General features: G+C 37.5%; 1 protein-coding gene across 3 annotated transcripts in view; it reads right to left on the bottom strand.

Annotated features, from left to right (window-relative positions):
• The window catches only part of LOC127647670 (KAT8 regulatory NSL complex subunit 1-like), a 97249-nt gene extending 79811 nt beyond the window's left edge, over positions 1-17438 (bottom strand). For 2 of the 3 annotated variants that reach the window (XM_052132072.1, XM_052132069.1), the window contains exon 1: positions 15842-16328. The gene's annotated coding sequence lies outside the window, so the exon portion shown is untranslated. Of the gene's footprint in view, positions 1-15841; positions 16329-17333 lie in introns of those variants that run through there. The other variant, XM_052132071.1, reaches the window with a different exon arrangement.
• Positions 17439-18318: the final 880 nt, after the last annotated feature.

The raw sequence follows: 18318 nt of genomic DNA, 5'->3' as shown, positions 1-18318 counted from the left end.
GGGGGAAAACAAAACAAAAACAGCCATTTGTGATAAGAGTTTGTGTGATTTATAAAATTGTATATACTGACCAATAGCAGCTGCGGGGCAAATGAGTCGTATAAGACCAGATGTGATTATGATGGTGATTTGTAAAATATGCCATTCATGCCATATTTTAAATTTGTTTTGGCTACACACCCAAATCAAGATTAGAACAGTTTAGCTTAATTACTTTATTGCTATTATATGCACATCAAATTCAAATTGGCCTAAACTGTTATTGACTTTAGATCAACACCCCGATAATGCAGCACATTGCCCGCGACATAACGGCACAGCCAGCTCTGATGGTAACAGCTTTATATTTTAATTATTTTTGATTACTTAAATATAAAAAATTTAAAAAAAAAGTGATGTTGAAAGGACTTTTTTAGCAGCTGGATACATGAGTAAAATTAACTTATATTTTGAATAAAAATGTTATAGTTTCATATGAAATGATCTAAAAAGGTAGAATCTATTAGACGTCATTTTATTTAAACAGTGGCATTTTTCCAAGATGTGTTTCAGCTTATACTTAATTTTTCATAAATATTATACATTTTTATTATTATTATTATTACTAATATTTAAGACTAGCTACACTGACCTAAGCATGGTAATGTGGAGCCTTTCCTCCTGTGTAATATGCATGTTCTGTTTGAATTATGTTTGGATAATAATATAATAATAATAATATGTTCTTCAATTTTTAAAAGGGGGGAGAGAAAACTTCCTTTCACTTTTGTTGTTGATGTCAACAACAAAAATAATGTCACTTGATGCATGTCCTTGTACTCGAAAACCATGAACTATGCAACATAAAAGGAAATGCAACCCCAAATATATTAAATACAGGTTATGTTTGATCTATGACAGGTCACCACTTGATTTCCAATGTAAAATCTGTCCTGAAGCAAAACCAGTTGAGAAGCACCGAGTTAAAGGTACAGACAGGTGCTGTCTACAGTTAATTATTAATAATCATCGGACATTACTTTAAAATTCACACAGCTGATGTTATTTTTAATTTAGTAGTTATTTTAACATGCTATGCTAGCATGTAAACTAACATGCTTTAGTTATATAACATGTTGTAGTTGCATGCTATTTTTAATCATGTTTATAATTCGGTTTATTATTATAATTCTGTTCTTTCTTAATTATTCTATTTATTTTCACAAGGGAGACTTTATTTTTACACATACTTCAATAAACAAAATGGTTTCAAGTTTCAATTATAATAAAGCATTTGTTTAACCAAAAAAAAAAATCCCTTCTGTTTTCACTCCTTTAAGGGCCATTGTAACTGATAATAATAATAGTGTAATATCATACACCGTGATATTTTCTGAGACGGTTATCGTACCGTGAAAATCTCATACCGTTGCAAACCTAGTCTAAAGTAACCTTTAATGCCACAAGTCACGCTTTGCAGTCAATTACAAATTGGATTATGAACATGTTTTATTTTTTTTAGCATGTTAGCAGCAAGGCTATCCACATGGCGAGAACAGATTAAATATCACAAAACATACAAATTAAATAATAATTTTTTATATGTTAGAAACATTATTAAAAAAAAATCTGTTAAGCTTGTTTCTGAATAAAACCTTAGTCTAATAGTATTAAAAACAGCACAATCCAATAAAATGTGTGTAATAGTCAGTACAGTCTGACAGTGAAGACATGACGGAGGTTCTTCACCTTTTAATAAAAAGCCAAGTGTCAGTCTTGAATGACCAACATGACACCTAGTATATACAATTTGATCATGTCTATTTTTAAAGTTAAAGAATAGACTTTATTTAAAGTTAAATCACTACACTGTGTGATTTCTAGAGTAAGGGCTTCTTTAGCTGCGATGTCTAATTGGATTATGTAATAAAAACATTTGATATGTCTTTGATAGCAGAGTCGCTGCATCCAAATCTCCCTGGGTGGGGAGAGGCCTTGATATATAATCCTTTTATCCATAATCTCTATGAAGGAACTACAACTACAAGTTACACCCTGATATTATTTACATTTTTCTTAAGAGCAGTTTTCCATTAAAATACTGCAACCACACCAACATGTGACATCCTACAAAACAATGCATTATATAATGAAAAGTCTTAGTGTAATGTGTTTTGGGATAGGATACATGAACTCCAATAGCTTATTACAACAGACTATTTAATATTAGAAAACAAAAAAAGGCTTGGTAACATTTCGAAAATGTAAGATATATTTAACCAACATTGTGAACATCAGTACACTAGTAGTCTCAGCCTAGGATGGCACGCCCAGAGTCTGTGTGTTATAAGCGTCAGATGCCTTCTCGGGACATTCAGACCAAATCTGTTTGGCTGACTTCTACAGGATTTCTGAGAGCTTAGCTGGTCCGGGTGGAAGCACGAGTCGAGTCCACAAGGTTACATGTTGATACAATGAGCGCTTTTGAGCACTAAATATATCACAGAATTTGCCCAAGTTTGCCAGGTTAGTCACATCAACTCTTTCAAAAATATTCAGCATTTGGTTTGAGGCACATAGCATAAAGTAAAGCAGATGTCCTTGAGCAGAGCTGTATATTCTGCTTGTTTACATAGTTATCTCTGTGAAATACTCTTTAATGAGTTTCTGTGCTGTACTTACACTCGCTACAAATGTTCTGCTATTTTCCAGTGCAATCGCTCACGGAGACACGCACGCCGTGGTGCATGGTGGTCCAGGTGCATGCTCCCACATTAAAAACATTTTGTACATTAAGTTAAATGCATCAATCTGGTGCACTTTGAGAGCAAAATTAAGAGGCTAGATCTAAGAAGAACTTTTTGCTCTTGTAAACAATTTTGTGCTCTAGTAGAAATTCAATCCTAAGCACATTGTTGTATAGATATGAATGGTGATGACACAGCAAACAATTCATGGTAAACAGGATGGAGTTTAACCCAGTTAACAAATGGTCAAACCACAAAATTGACTAGAGCATACATTTGAGCCAGGGCTCGGCATTAAGCATTGTTATTTGCTTGTCATCCGGACAAGTAAATTGGTCATTCCCTTGTATCGGAGTATAAAAGTTACTTGTCCAGAGAGAAAAAAGGACATTTAAGTTACATGCTCAAGTAACATGTCATGGTTTATGTTGTAGATTTTTTCTAAAAATAAGACTGATGCCCAACTTAATAGTCTACCTATCCAATCAACTCAATTCTCTGCGACAGAAATGTAAACTGCATTGGTAGGGGAGGAGGCTATAGTTATATTGTAATTATTTTTTGTTACGTATGGTAGTCAAACAAAGAAAAGCCTCCATTGCACAATTACAGCAGGGATGCTCACACTTCTATTGAATGAGATCTCCTTTTTCATCATGTTATTGCAGCAAGATCTACAATGCACAATAAAGGCTATACATTATCACAATACCAAGATTTCAGTAGTCGGTAGTAAAATTGGAAAATTCTCAATATCAGCTTTGGCTGACTGACTATGGGAAATGCAACAGCACAAAACACAATGTTAGAGATCTTTTATGTTATTAAGAGAAGTGTAAAAATATTTTTGGTTCATTATGAAACCGTGGCAGGTAAAATTAAGCCGCCACAGTCTAGGTAATTAATGGGAAACACAAATATAGTGTCATATGTGTAAAAAGAAAAAGGATGTGGCTGTTCATTCAATAGATCTTTTGTCGGTCAAGCCCACACTCTTATATTCATATTAAATCACAGCATTTAATATGCTGGCTAATTTTATAATTTTTTCTGCCCTTTCTAAACTCGGTGGCTGTTATCTTGGCCCGCAAACAATGACCCAACACTAGGAAAGCTTTCAAATGATCTGCTTCATGGACCGTGATAACATCTCCCTTTCACTCCCTGAAAAGTGTGAAGGTCAAAAACAACTATTTTAATGAATCCTGAACCCTGTGTAGGTAGGAGACATGTTTCCCTGCCTAGATCTCACTAAATTCACAATTTGCATTCTAGCACTCATTTATAAACCAGAGACTATTCTTAGGCAGGTTGAGCTTATCACCAGCAACATTTTCCCAGGGTATATTGTTTTATCCTGAGAACAAAGCTGGTGTGTAATTACACTTACCTAATGTCACAACAGCACTCCCTCATCACAGTCTATAACTGTATATGATGTTTTTACATTACATATGCCACACACAGTGTCAGATTATGAAGAAACCATCGTTTTTTTTAAATTCGAAATGAAATATATACATTTTAAGTTTTGCTGCCTTTAGTCTATATTTATTCTCTTTAAAATAATCTATAATCTATGTACTTCCAAATGCTGACAAATTGGTTTCAGAAGATATCAGCATTTAAAATCAGCCGTCTCTCTCTTCCAGCTCGACAGGCCGAGGCACAGTCATGATGACACAGATGGCATGAGAAACTGTCCAATCAAATGCTTTCTAGAACGAGAACACTAACTGCCGCTGATCTGGCTGCGTTCTAACTGACGCTGATCATGCCTTTTACAATAAGAATCGCTTAATTTGTTTTCATTTACCATTATCACCTTTCAGCCTTCTGAGGCTCTCAGAGTGGAGGGCAATTGCCTTCGTATAGAATACAGCCTAGGAATGATGACTTCTAAATAAGACATACTGATGCCTAAGCTGGACGAAAGGAAACTCGCTGGAGCTTAGATACTGTATATATTCCTCTGCAGACAGAGGTTTCTTGGATATACCACTCGAATAAGTGTTCTTTATACCAATTGTATTGCTATTCAAAACGTGGACTAATTAGCTTCTACTCGCTTGTTTCACATTCATCTGTATTTGCACAATGGCTCCAGCACTGTCCTAACGTAAACAAAGTTCCCACCCTACATTACTTTTCTTGTTTCGAAAAGCTGGTTCACTTGAAAAAACATCACAAAACAGTAATAAAGTTGGCCATAACTTCCGTTTCATGGCTTCCATACTAGCTTGTACTTTCCTAGTCAACTTTGTTACTTCATATTGCACAAAACCCTTGGGGGTTACGGTCTTTCTTTAATGTTAAGGCTACTTTTAACCATAAGTGAAGTACCTTGTCCAAATAATAATCTATTTGGTAAACACTTCAACAGTTGTGCACTTGAAACACAATCATTGTTTTACAACAAAAAACTGTTTAACCATGGCATTTGTAGTAAAATCATAGTAAACACAATATAAACAGTTATTGTCATGGTTACAATTTATAGTATAATCATGGTTACTATATATAAACTACAGTATTACTGTAGATTTATTGTAAAACTATGGATAATTGTATCAAAACCATGATTTCTGTTCAGAAAACCATGGTGACTACAGTCATGGTTACTATAATACTACTACCGTAATTTCCGGACTATTGAGCGCACCTGAATATAAGCCGCACCCACTGATTATTAAATAAAATATAATTTTAAACATAAATAAGCCGCAGGTGCCTACCAGTACATTGAAACAAATGAACTTTACTCAGGCTTTAACGAAACACGGCTTGTAACAAAAATAAATAAGCTTTAACGAAACACGGTGTGGCAGCGGGGGCGTGGTCAAGCACCCGTCCGGGAGAGAAAAGCGGTAAGGGCGCTTACACCTGAGCTAAATTATGTCTAACACCGGTGTCTAATTTCCAGAGGTGGGGGACTCGAGTCACATGACTCGAGTTTGACTCGAGTCACAATTTTCAGGACTTGTGACTTGCTTGATTAAAGAGCAACATGCAGGTTGAATTTATAACTGAATTAATACTTTATATTGTCTGCAGAGGTCTTTTAAAAACACATATGTAGAAATTACTAATGAAATCTCATTTGATGTGGAGATTTTGATGAAAATGTGCTAGGCTCTGGAATACGCCTTTCCAGCTATAGCAACGCGTCATATGACGTAGGGCGAGGCAAACAAAAGAGCTCGCGGTCAGCTCTCTCATTGTTGGGTGTTGATGTAGTTAGAGCAGTAGTGAGAGACAGAAAGATTTAGATCGAGTTTTAGAGAAGCCATAATGGTAAATTATTATGTTTGTGCTGGTTGCATGAATTCCAGCCTGTCAGGACATCGTGTCCATCATTTTCCTTCTAGGAAAAACAAGGCTTTTCGGTCTTGGGTGCGTTTTGTGCAGGTGAAGAGAGCAGACTTCACTGCCGCGTCTGTTACCACACACTCGGTCGTTTGTGGCGCACATTTCACTCGGAGAATTATCGACCTGGAGATTTGTTGGAGTCTCGGATGGGATTTCGGAGTAAGGACCACGTGAGGCTGGTTACTGATGCTGTTTCTCGGTGCACTTGATGGAATCAAGCCCACCGTCAAAGTTTACACCGGATTTTGGCGCGGGCTGGACTCTAGGACCAAGTGCTAATGTTAGCAGACATTCTGTGCAACTGAAAAGAGGACTTAGCAGAGTAAGTCTTACTTATAATTATTTTAACTCTTAATTTGTGTAATTTCGTAATAATAATAGTATAATATTTTTATATAATATATTTTTTATAATATTAAATATTTAAAATTTATTTAGTATAATAATACAGAGAGAGGGAGAGAGACTGGGCTTTAGGACAGGTTGTCGTAACGTAATTGTCTGCCTTCTGAAATGAATTTAGTAGTTTGCACAATGCTATTGGCAGGAAGCTAGCCCAACTTTACCGTTTCCCCGCATTTCAATTCAAACTGTTCTCCGCCGCCCTCCGTCTGATTTTGTATCCCCGTTGGCTAACGTTATACTCTCCAATAAATTGCAAAACCACACCGGAGAACTCGGTTTCTTCATTCGCATCCATTGTAACCTGAGCTTGAACTTGACCAGACTCCCTCGCCCATCGTCACTTCCGGTTAGTGCTTTATAGACGCGGAACTTATTTTATCACAATTTATCTCAAAATATCGTTAATGGCTAAATATATATTACTCCAGTTCAGAAAATCTAGTTGTTTTATCATCAACATACACTATGCTATATAGGGGTGTCCAACCTGCATGTTGCTCTTTAAAGTACGAAAATGACTTGACTTCACTTTGACTTGAGAACAAGTTACTTGAGACTTGACTTGACTTGAAGTGGAAGACTCGACAATGACTTGAACTTATAATAAACAAACAGCAATACAATTAGGGCTGGGATAAACGATTATTTTTTAAACGATTAATCTAGCGATTATTTTTTCGATGCATCGATTAATCTAACGATTAATTTTTTTCAGTCCGATTCGATTTCGATTCGATTAATCGACTTGTGACAACACCAGTAATACCGGTTTCATCGGGGGTGGGGGTGTATAAAATGTAAAGAAAAAAAACATTTGCCGGGAGTTTGATTGACTGGCAATCTGATCAATCAATCATAATATGCCATTTTTGTCTGACAAAGTAGTCAGGAGAGAGAAGATTAACGTCGGTGGATTTGAATTTGAATAATGGATTGTAGGCTACCGTACTGACGTCTTTCCGCGGTTAAAACAACAGTCCTTCTGATGTAGGCTACATTCATGTTTAGCCTATTTGATGCTATAAATTAACCAAGGAAAAGATGATCGGTTCACGAGCAGCTTTAACTGAGGCAATCTGTCACGACACATTAAAGAGCCACAAAATAGTAGGCCTATTTATGGTTTAACTTTCTTTGAATGACCAAATTTGAAAGTTGAGACTTTATTAAATGTTACCTGCTTGGTCCTGTCTGTCAGCGCGTTGTCAGTGTCCTCTATGTATTTTTCACGACATTCATAGCTATAAGCGCATTATTAATAGCTATAAGTGAAAACTTTAGGTGTCGACAACGTATTATAGCCTACTCCAACATCGAGTGCAATGTGGGGAGTTGAAAAAAAACTTACGGTGCTCTGTCATCTGCAGCTGCAACCGGGTGGCGCCTCTTAAGGTGCTGGTGCATTGCCGTGGTGCTAGAATGGAAGGCCATCTCCATTTTGCAAAGACGACATATCACGGAATTGTTTCCTTTTAAATTAAAGAATTCCCATACTTTAGAGGAACGAGTGCATGCCGCCTTGCACTTCTGATAGTCTGAGGAGCCACTGGTGTTGCTACTAGTCGCCGGCGCCGCCATCTTTGTTTTGGGTCCGACAAATCGACACGCATATTTTGCGTCAACGTATTTTTTGCGTCGACGCGTTGTCTCAGCCCTAGTTTTTTGCTTTATATTTAGTGTTTATATTTATTGTGACTCAAAACGTAAAAATATGGTTCACTTTTACTCATTCTTTAACTGCTACAGCCTCTTCGTAAGCAAAGACTGCAATGTGCTCGTGCGTTTATGTTGTCAGTTTGACAATAAACGTGATGAGATCACCACTCAATATCACTCATAACTGGCTCTGACTCGAGCACAATTAGGTAGGGGGTGTGTGTGTCCATTGCAAACACGCTTTCAGATCTGCCTCAGTTCCGCTATGCAACACCCATATTTTCACAATCCAATCAACAACCAATGGATAAACTCAAAACCCATACCCTACAGCTGTTTCACTCGGAAATACATCACAATGCAGAAGTAAACTTGCAATATCAAAACAGGACTTCATACCTTTGAAAACATGATTGCCAGATGAATCCAGTTCGCCACACTTGGATCAACTGTCCATGTCAAGCATTCATTGAAAAAAAAAAAAATCCAATAGCACTTTTTGTCCATAAAAGTGATCAATCTGGGAAATATTGATATATTCTCCATTGTTCACATGAGATCTTGCCTGAAAGAATTAACCTTCGTCATCGTTCTTCAACAAACTATGCAATCTGAGCAGCATTCATGTTGTAAAACTGTATAGTCTCATAAACAAAATGAGCGTGTCTCCAAAGTCTATCTCAAACTATTTTTTACATTTTATTAGTTTTATTCAGAATAGCCAAGCAGTGCAGTCAGATTTTGTGTCGTCCTGAAAGGCGGAGCCTTAATTTTACTCTGTATACCAGCAGTGATTTTCAGAGAAAAAAAGGTTGCAGGAACCTCATTTTTTGTTAGATCATCTTCAAATTTGAAACGTAACTTCTTTAGACTTGTGGCTTTGAGAACATAGTATTTCTGGGTTGTCTTGGTACTTTTATTATTGTTTTTTTAGATTATAAATACATGTTCTGCACAAAATACTTCTATTTCTATAAACTTCAGCTTCTCAAACTTAAAAAAAAAATAACAACATATATTAATTCTGAAATAAAGCCCAAAGTGTCTTCTTTCAAAAGATACTACAACTGTGTCCATACTCCAAAGGTAAATGGTCTGCACTTATATAGCACCTTTTTAAGCCTTAACGCTATTCAAAGCGCTTTACATAGCGTCTCATTCACCCATTCACACACACACATTCAGCTGCTATGTAAGGTGCTAGCCTGCCATTGGGAGCAACTTTGGAGTTAAACAGCAAGTCTTGGTTTTGCCTATGTCTTGCCCAAGGACACTTCGGCATGTGGAGTCGTGTGGGCCGGGATTTGAACCACCACCCCTGCGATTAGTGGCCGACCCGCTCTACCAACTGAGCCACAGCCGCCCATTAAGCCTCCATCAGAAGGGTCCAGTAAATACAACCATTTAAGTTCAGGTATGTCATTTTCATGGTTTTTGCTCAAAAAGGGTTATCAACAGGTTAAACAGCAAGTCAGCTGCCTATGTTTTCAGATGCAGCTAGGGTTGCCTCTTGTGGAGCTGTAGAATAAAGGACACTGTCTAAAGTTTTTAGTGGGTGGGTGGGGTGGAGATGGTCTGTAGTGATGGCAGTTGAGCTTGTGAGGACTTTTCAGATGGTCCCGTATCACACCCGTGACAGTATTAGGACGTTTGAGCACAATGTGTGGACTAAAATGTCCCTTATCTGCATTTACAACAAATATCAAGGTTAAATTAACGATCTTGAATGATTTCGCAGTCACACCAATGGACCAGCTTAAAATATTGGAGATTTTGACTTTTTAGTTTTAAAGATGGGACGATCCTATATTTTAGGCAACCCTATATGCAGCCCATGTCAGGAGTCTTTCACTTTTTGTTTTTAACTTCCCAGAGTACAACGTATTGCCAACCTTAGACTCTGCCAAGGACAACAAAGTTTAAATTGCACTTCAAGAGTTACACACCAGGATATAAGGCCAATTTTAAAATAAAACCAAACCTTGAGGTTTGGGAGTCAAAAGTAAAAGAAGAAAAAAAAAAAAAAAAGTACAGGTACTTTGTGACCCTGATTTATATCCTTCAAACTGAAACTGAAAATGAGTTATATTGAAAGTTGTAAGTATCAATTAGAGGTCAACCAATATGGGGTTTTTAATTGCCAATGCCAATATCCAGAGAGCAGGGTGGCTGATACACACTTGAAGTCAGGAGTTTACATACACTTAGGTTGAAGTCATTAAACTACATTTTTTAACCACTCCACAGATTTCAAATTAGCAAACTATAGTTTTGGCAATTAATTTCGGACATCTACTTTGTGCATAATACCAATAACTTTTCCAACAATTGTTTACAGGCAGATTGTTTCACTTTAAATTAATATCAAATAATTCCAATGGGTCAGAAGTTTACATACACCAAGTTAACTGTGCCTTTAAGCAGTTTGGAAAATTCCAGAAAATGATGTCAAGCCTTTAGGCAATTAGCCAATTCACTTGGGCTAATTGGAGTCAATTGTAGGTGTGTCTGTGGATGTATTTTAAAGGGTAACTAAACACCTGCTCAGAGTCTGACTCCACCCACTAGAAATATTTGAAAATGCTGGAAAAGTGGGCAGACCCCGGCGGGGATAGAGGGAACGAACCGAGTGCGGGGCTGAGCGGGGGGGGCACCTGAGACTCGTAGTGACGGATTAATTGACAGCTGCTGTCAGACTCTATGTTATTATTATTCCTCACACGGTCGCAACACGACTTGTACATGAATCTGGCGTGGTGAGCTGGAACCTGCTTACGTCAGCTGTCACCGCTTACGTCACGAAGTACCGCAAACAGCCAATAGGAAAATTCAACTGCAGTAACCACCGTTCAACCTGAAGAGGGCAGCCCTCAGACGTTTTTACACCATATATTGTAGAATTAAAACACTTTATACACAAATGTCAAAAAAATTACTTGAATCAATGACCAGTACTAATAAAGCCCCATGCTTGCAGATCATTAACTAAAAAAAGTTGGTTTAGGGTTTAGTTACCCTTTAAGGCCTACCTTCAAACTCAGTGCCTCTTTGCTTGACATCATGGGAAAATCAAAAGAAATCAGCCAATACCTCTGAAAAAAAACATTCTGGTTCATCCTTGGGAGCAATTTCCAAATTCCAGAAGGTACCACATTCATCTGTACAAACAAAAGTATGCAAGTATAAACACTGTGGGACCATGCAGCCATCATACCGCTCAGGAAGGAGACACATTCCGTCTCATAGAGATGAACATAGTTTGGTGCGAAAAGTGCAAATCAATCCCAGAACAACAGCAAAGGACCTTGTGATGATACTGGAGGAAACTGGTAGATAAGTATCTATATCCACAATAAAGCAAACCCTATAATCGACATAACCTGAAAGGCTGCACAGAAAAGAAGAAGCCACTGCTCCAAAACCACCATAAAAAAGACAGTCAACAGTTAGCAAGTGCACAAGAGGACAAAGATCTTACTTTTTGGAGAAATGTCCTCTGGTCTGATCAATAAAAAAATATAACTGTTTGGCCATAATGACCATCGTTATGTTGGGAGGAAAAAGGGTGAGGCTTGCAAGCCGAAGAACACCATCCCAACCATGACAAAATGGCTTAAGGACAACAAAGTCAAGGTATTGGAGTGGCCATCACAAAGCCCTGACCTCAATCCAATAGAACATTTGTGGGCAGAACTGAAAAAGCGTGTGGGAGCAAGGAGGCCTACAAAACTGACTCCGTTAAACCAGTTGTCTGGAGGAATGGGCCAAAATTCCAGCAACTTATTGTGAGACGCATGTGAAAGGCTACCCAAAACACTTGACCCAAGTTAAAAAATTTAAAGGCAATGCTACCAAATACTAACAAAGTGTGTGTAAACTTCTGACCCATTGGGAATGCGATGAAAAAAATTTAACCTGAAATAAATCATCTCTACTATTATTCTGACATTTCACATTGACCAAACTGACCTAAGACAGAGAATGTTTTCTACGATCAAATGTCAGGAATAGTGAGGGGGAAAAAAAGAAAAACAAGTTAAAATGTATTTGGCTATGGTGTATGTAAACTTATGACTTCAACTGCATCATAATTTACTAGAGTAAATAACAAACATAAAATTGCTAAAAATACAAATTATAATAAACTCTTATTTAGCACTATATTTACTCAATTTCACACAAAACTAAAAAATACTATTGTATTTTAAATGATAGATAGATTTCTGTTTAGTCATCAAATTTTTGTAATTTATTTGCACATGAAGAAATTATTAACATATTAGGAAGGAGGAAATAACAGTACACACAGTAGTCCAGTAACTATTGATGGCATGTCCACATTAGCAACCAGATTTACTCAAAAAATGACAGAATCAAACCAATTGTACATACAGTACATAGTGAATATGACATTTACTTATAGCACACGTGAAGCCCTTTTACCTCCTTGTTGCCTAATCAGTTAATGGATTAACTGAAATCTGTTTATAACGAATGGAACACTAAAGGAAACTGATCTCTGAACAGTTTGAAAAGCACCTAATTTACATCGTACCCAAGTATACAGCTTCAGTGGCAGCATTTTTTTTGAGAATCAAGGAACTTTTTGATCCTTATACTTAAGTTTTTGATTCTGACTGATAGAATGTGTGCTTCAGAGGAAGATATTAGATTAGATTTTATGGGGTTCGTGAATTACATCTTTTTAAACTAGATATCTGTATATTTGCAGATGGTATATAATAGAAGTTTTATTGAAATTTGCCTTTATCATTAGAGAAGTTACAGGGAATGAAAAAGGCGAGCACTTTAACACTTAGCTAAAACACGTCTGCTGCTCTGATATGTGGACCAATTAAATGACACCGTGTTGCACACCGGTCTATTATTGTAGTATCACGATGGCACATAACAACAATACGAACCATGACTGGTCGTTTGCATGTCTCAGTCACTTCACATGCAAGCAGGTGTTTTTCAGCACCCTCAAGAAAAAAATGGCCAAACAGGAAAATGTATTGGCCAATGCCGAGAATTAAAAAAGTCTGAATATTGGCCATATCGATCGACCACTATCAATACTCAAACTGATAACAGGATTACAGAAAGCCTTATTTTAAATGCCTCAAAGTGATAATTCACAAAGTTTTGACTCACTTTTGGGGCAGTGGTGGCTTAGTAGTTAAGGCTCTGGGTTACTGACCAGAAGGTTGGGGGGTTCAAGCATCCGCCAAGATGCCAATGTTGGGCCCTTGACCCCATCTGCTTCAGGGGCACCGTATCATGGCTGACCCTGCGCTCTGACCCCAGCTTAGATGGGATATGTGAATAAAAGTATTTCACTCTATATGTGCAAATGTATAATGTGTGACAAAAATAAAGGTTTCTTCTTCTAAATTCAGTCTGACAGTCTTCAGCAGTGTGGGAGCCAAAAACAATGATTTCATGCAGCTGAGAACTGTGGCGGCCCACACAAAAGGTATAGAATACAAATCTATGGACATAAATTATAGGATCTACGTGCTCTCATAGAAGAAAAAGCTTATAACCACCAGTAAATTACAGTCTAAACAACTGCAAAAAAGGTCACAGTGTTCTATCAATAACATTTAATCTGATCTGCTCCTTTGTAGCACACAAAAAAACAAAACAAATAACCTAAATGAAAAACCCTGAAGGAAAAAATGATAGAACGTGTCGATGAGATTTTGAAAATGACTCGACGGCCTTGTAAAAATTAAGGCACTTAGTCAATGCAATTGATGTTACATAACAGTTCTTTCTGAGAGGAGGGGATGTAGGATGATGATGAATTTGGATAGAATGAAAAAGGACACAAAAGCTCATCATCACATACGGACCGCATGAGACTATTAAAATGTCCCACAAATCCATGTTCTCTGCGGTCAATGCAGTAACAATCGAAGAGCTACTTTAACAGAAAAACATCCAAAACAGACCGGCAATACAGAGCAAAAGGAACAAACGGCACTTCAAAAAAGAGAGAGACTGCCTTTCCCATCAGGGATCAATACAGTATCTATAAAGGGGGTTGGGAGGTTTGGATCCAGGAAAGCCTTTGTTTCAACCATGTGATAGGAGCACTTTACCCACATATGAGAACAACAGGCTTTCAGACCAGTAAGCCCCCATCCTGTAAATTCCAATCAAGGTGACTTTTTTGGGGGATAGGCAATGTGAAGCTTAATAAAATGTATTATACATTTATTAAGGGCTGAATGAATCATCATATTAAGGGTTCAAAGGTCTAGTCTCTCATGCATGATGCATACAAATACAATCAAGTCATTAATCAAAAATGAAAGCCTGCCAGATATAAACGGTGTCTTTAAACTATAAACATAACGTACAAATGAGGAACATGTTGAATATATCAAGTGTGTGCTGCAAAAATATGCAACGTAACGCATTATATAATGGAAAAGTACAGCACGTTACACTAACCACAGGTTGAGCAGGTTAATGTTCTATTAAACATAAAAGCCCTCTGCTGTCCACAGCGAGACAAAATGCTGCGGTGAATATAAATAACCCGTAGATTTTACTGAAAACAAAGGTTAGGACGAGCTTAAGGTCATAAAGAATAGTTGATTGGGCAACATTTGGAACAGCGTTTGGAACGTTTTGAGACAGCCATTCGTTATTCAGTTCAAAAAGATTCTAAAAGAACGACTCGAATCTTTTAAAACATTTCCGTCGACGTCACGTTCAGCGGGCCGAGGGCAGAACTCGACCTAAGAGAGAGGGGGAAAAATCCAACCAAATATTATGTAATACATCTAGTTACGGAAAACTCCCAGCGTCCAGGCTCAATGCAAAAGTTGTAACTGTTTACCACCGGATTTAATAATTTTTGCACATACATGCATCAACACAGGAAATCAAGTTTACACGATGTATTTACTTTAAAAGGGAGGCAGGCCGAATACAATAAATTGAAAAATCCCTCACAAGTGATAACACGCGTTTGTTTTTTTGCGTCTTAAAGGGCCAGCACGCCTTCGTAGTATTTAAATTAATCTCTATAGCATTGGAAACCCATGTGATGCATAGGCTTAAATGGCTGTGAACATGTCGGGACAATATCCACGCGAAACACTAACCGAAAAAGTGATACGTACGATATGCTCTAGTAAAATCGAAAGCCTACTGATCTAGATGCAGCATACATACGCAAAGCCTGAATCAGGATATATACTGCGCACCCAACCCATCGTCTCAAACACACACGCGCGCGCGCATACTGCATGGTTTTAACCTACTCAAGACTGAATAGAAAATATGCACACACAAAACACCTGAGTGAACTAACAAACTTGTCTGATCACAAAGTGCTGATGTGTAGTTACCAGCTATGAGCTTTCGTAAAGACACTCAAACATATTGACACATATATTTAGTTATATGTGCTAGTCGGCTGATCTTGCAACCTTGATGGTCTGACTTTCAACGCCGCCTACTTCACGGATTTAACCAGAACAAACCGTGGAAAATAACAACCGAGAACGTTCAGCGTCGTCTTCCCGTCGCATTCAGAGACTGAAACGCCCTCTGCGTGCCGAATTTCACCGCACGTCGATTTAGAGCATAATTACATTAAAAATGTCTGAAGTTGCCACACACTACCGAGTTATAAACTAACAAAGAGAAAACGAGGAACTTACCACGTGATGAGCAGTCGATTCCGTGGGGGAAATGTGTTATAAATCCCCACGCCAAAGAACTATAGAAATAATATTTAAAAGGCAAAAGCAATTATCCAGATGCTGATTCCGCTGTTGCACGTTCAGGTGGAAAAATCCCCGGCCTCTCGCGCGCTCCGGTGTACGGTAACCCCCCCTCCTCTTCCTCCTCCCACTCCTCTGGGCTGCGTTTAGGAATCACGAAATGGGCGAAAGAAACGGGGGCAGTCAAGCTATAGGAGCTCAGTCGGCTGTTTTTCAATATCTCCCGAAAACTGCCTCGAAAACCGGCTGAAATGTGTCCCTTCCCGGTCCTTCTTTGGGAGAAACCCCTCTTCTACTGCTCCGAATGACCATTCGTGCTCAATTTCGACAAGAAAACCCCGGTTTCATATGTTTTTTTTTTTTATTGTCGTTCGAGGGGAAACGACGAGTTTGGAAGATGGCGGCTCGCTCCTCTCCCTCGGCTTGCGAGTCTGACCAGAAAGAAGCAGAGCGGCGCAGTGGCGGGAGAAAGACGCGCTACTCAGACTGGCCGCTGGAGGCGCAGGGTTTCCTGCCGTGACGCAGGACTGCAATAGGGGGCGCAACACATCGCGGTGACGCTTAGGACATTACCAAAACAGTCCTGTGCATTTAGGGAGAAAACATAGTAGAAAAACAATCCCAAACATTATTCACTGTGGATACGAGAAAAATGCATTCCTTGACAAAATATCATACTAGAAAAATATAATGGAAGTATATGTGGTTGCTTCTAGAAAGAAGTTCTAAAATAGTTGCTGTACCAGAAGAAGGAAGTCAAGGTTGACATTACAGCACTAACCAGGACTTTGTCCAAGAACCCTCCATGTGCATACAATTTTAAGACTAGATTTGTAGATGCAGGCAGGCAGAAAGACAAATAGACCTCTTTCACACTCAGGGATTTGGAATGTGGAGTTAAGCTTTGCAGGGTAAACTTCGACAGCGGTGAATGGGAGATCACAGCTAATATTATTTTCACTTACCAATTTGCTCCAAGACCAAAATAAATGTTTTAATGACTTTCCAGAAGAGGAAAAAAATAGAGAGCAGTGGATTAAGACAGTGACATGGGAGAAGCCAAATTTACTGTCACTCTCTCAGCAGCTGTAATCGAAACCCCCTCACAGCTGTGGTAATTAGTTTTTTTAAAACTAATTCCAGGGTGATATAACACAAAGCATAATGTTATAAACGTACACTCAATATTTGTAAAAATTACCATACAAATTGTTTTGCAAGAATAACAGCACCATCTACTGCTTAAAATAAGAATAGATTATTTTTCTTCAGTATTGGCTGACCATTTATTTAATCTAAACAATTTACAGTACACTTACACAAGGGACAATTTCCCCTACCTCCACAAATGTATTAATTACAATACACTTTCTATTTATTTAAAGAGATGCAAACAAACATATATGGCTTACAACGGAGTCTGTCTCACCTTATAGAGGCTTGGTATTCGTCCCAATGGTTGATTTACTGGAACTGCCATTGTTATTCCAAATGTAACTGAATAACTCCCAAACAGAAAAGGCAGTGGTTCAGTCTGTAGCCAGACAAAAACAAAAATATAATTTTTTTAGCATTTATAAGAGTTTATCAGCCCATAACAAGGTCAGAAATTATCGGGGGCTTAAGCCAAAAACGCCACTGACAGCGACAAAAAAAGGCCAGAATTCAAAATGTTGGGGCAAAAAATGCCCCATAATGGATTCCTTTAAACACCTGATTAATTAATTTTTTCTGTATTTAAGTCTAATGCACATTATCACAAAATATGATGCTGATTAAAATTGGTAATAGCCTTAAGGAATTAATTTTGAATAATATTAATTATAGAAATGACTAAAAATCAAGAATTTTACATAAAAGAATGACAGTGATTTTTTTAATGCCCTTCTATGGGTAAAAAAAAAAAGCCCCTAAAAATCAGATCTAGGTGGCAAAGTTTGCCCCATAATAATAAAAGGTAATTTCTGACCCTGGCCCATAATCCTTACAATTCATACATCTATTCATTTATTTGAGTGTAACAGCCCATAATCCAAACAAATCACATAATTCTTTAAAGATTACAAATTGTAATTTTCTAAAATAATAATTTGTATCTCATTTACATACATTTAAAAGCATGAACCATTTAATCCCATTAATAAAAATGTATACATCAATTATACCACACCATATTTTTTTAAAGATTTTAAATTGTAATTTTCTAAAATTAATAATTTGCATCTCATTTACATAATTTTGTGAGTGTTAATGATTTGATCCTTTTAAAATATTTTTATATTTCAATAAAAACATGACATAAATTAGTCACTGAAACTTGTTAAAGCAATTGAAATATATACTGTGGGTGAATGTATACTTTCATTCACCCATCCTTGTCCCACCGTGTTAAGCAGTAAATAAATAAAGTAGCT

The sequence above is a fragment of the Xyrauchen texanus genome, chromosome 8 (genome assembly GCF_025860055.1).
Source record: "Xyrauchen texanus isolate HMW12.3.18 chromosome 8, RBS_HiC_50CHRs, whole genome shotgun sequence".
Lineage (NCBI taxonomy): Eukaryota > Metazoa > Chordata > Actinopteri > Cypriniformes > Catostomidae > Xyrauchen > Xyrauchen texanus.
The sequence above is the reverse complement of the archived record's forward strand: the minus strand, read 5'-3'. Positions and strand labels throughout refer to the sequence as shown.